Raw genomic sequence first — 2,500 nt, 5'->3', positions numbered from 1 at the left:
TGGGTGGGGTCGTGAGCTAGAGGCCACAGGCCTCCGTGGAGACTTTCAAAAAGTCTCCACGGAAGGGGCACAGCGGATGTAGGGGGGGGGGGGGAGCTGATTCCACAGAGTGGGGGGCGGACACTCATAAGGCCCTATCCCCAAAGGTGTTGAGTCTCGTGCGGGGAATTGCCAGCTGGTCTTTGTCAGAGGACCTGAGGGACCGTAGGGGGGCGTCGGCGGGGGGGGGGAGGTTACCTCAGAGAGGTATCGGGGCGCCCAGAGCGTGAAGGGACTTGTATGTGAGTAATAGAATGTGGAATATAACGCGGGAACTCGACTTGGTAACCGGTGGAGCTGCATCGGGGTGGGGGTGATGTGCTCCCAGGGCTTAGTGCCAGGTAAGACCCTGGCAGCTGAGTGCTGCACATATTGCAGTCCGTCCAGGGCTATAGAGGGGAGAGCGGTGAGCATGGCGTTGCCAATAAGGGACCCGGTGGGCTGCCCGGGCATGCCTGTTCTCAGGGCGACCGGGGGGGGGGTTATTTGTGTCGCTCTGTAAGTGCTTGGTAGGGAGTGGAGGGGAGGGGGTGGGCTCTAAATCAGATGCCACGGGGGGGGCTTTCCGCACCCGCCGTGCGTCAGCACCACATACAGTGTCTGGCGCGTACTGTCGAGCACGCGTATCGACGTGCTGGTGTACACGGGGCGGGGAAGAATGCGCTGCCTCTGACCTCACTAGCATCTCGATGGGGAGGGGACGACGTAGAGTGCAGCCAGGCCGAGCCCTACAGATGTTACAGGGGTCGACACGGAGCGCAGTGTTTGTTATGTGTCCCATCTGTAAAGTATTAAGCCCCCCCCCCCCCCCTCCTAGCACGCACATGCCTACACACACACGCACACGTGTGCGTGTGTGTGTTTAGACTGGTTTGACCCTCGAGCCAGCTATGGACCTTAGGGACTTATAGAGCTTGCTGAACCTACATACATACGTATGTGTGCGCACACATACAAATACACACATGGACAAACATACACACACACACACACACACAGACAGACATACACAAGCCAACAAGACAGACACACACACACGCACACACACAAAAGACACCACTTCCCAGAGCTAGTATATAATTAGAAAGGAAAACGGACAGTACTTTTTTCCTATTTAGTAGATACCTTATCTGAAGCAAGTTAAGCTATTGTTTTTTCTTTTCTTCTTGAGATTAGTCATCTTCGATGACTTTTTGGCGGGGAACATCCTTACCACATAACTACCCTTCTGCTAGAAACTGCATCAGTATTATAAATAACAGGGAAGTTATATCAAGAGGATTGCAATTCACTGCATGGTCGAGACAGGGGGTATAACTGGTATTAGTTATTCATTCAAGTCGAGTGGGCTGAGTCAAAGATTAGGACATGCTCTGTTTTAGCATTGAAGCATTCAAAGAGAATTCTAGAACGAATGCTCTTACCCTCTGTGTCTCTCTATCCCTCTCTCAGGCTGGGCTAAGAGCCTTGCTGGAGTTGTCCAGTGTATTGATGTGTGTGTGTGTGTGTGTGTGTGTGTGTGTGTGTGTGTGTGTGTGTGTGTGTGTGTGTGTGTGTGTGTGTGTGTGTGTGTGTGGTGTGTGTGTGTTTGGCCGAAACTCTCTCAGTAGGGAGCCAAACTGACCAGGCCGGACTAAACAAAGAGGGGAAACTTGGCAGAGGAAGCCTTCACACACACACACACACACACACACACACACACACACACACACACACACACACACACACACACACACACACACACACACACACACACACACACACACACACACACACACACACACACACACACACACACACACACACACAATCATTCATACACGCACCCACACATTATGCATGCACACACACACACTAAAACAAAAAAAAACATACACAAACACTCATGCACACACACACACTCAAAAAACGACACGCACACACAATCACACACACACCACAGTCATGCACACACACACACATGCTCATACAAGAAAAAACGACAGACATGCAGAAACACAAAGCGTGTTACGTTGTCACACACACAGCCTCACAAGCACGCAAGCACATACACATATAGGTCCATACACGCACACCACAAAGCCACTCATATAAAAATCAATGCGCATACCAAAACTCACTAGCACACAATCAAACACACGCACACTCTGCACACACAAACAAACAGAGCCGACCTCGGAGTTCCAGCCACTGTCTCGTCCGCACATACAGTACGTGCTGCGCTGCAGCGAGAATGCTGTGACATGTCCGGACTTGCCCCGGGTTTTGCCGAACACAAACAGCCCTGTAGTTCCTCCTTGTCTCTCTGTACATCTCTCTCTATCACTGTTTCTTTCTCTCTCTATCTCTGTTTCTTTCTTTCTCGCTCTATCTCTCTCTCCCTCTCCGTCTGTCTATATACCTCCAACTCTCTCAGTCTCTCCCTCTCCCTCTCTTTCTTTCTCTCCCTTTCCTAATGGCT

The sequence above is a fragment of the Gadus morhua genome, chromosome 9 (assembly GCF_902167405.1).
Source record: "Gadus morhua chromosome 9, gadMor3.0, whole genome shotgun sequence".
Classification (NCBI taxonomy): Eukaryota; Metazoa; Chordata; class Actinopteri; order Gadiformes; family Gadidae; genus Gadus; species Gadus morhua.
This window is presented reverse-complemented; position numbering follows the sequence as displayed.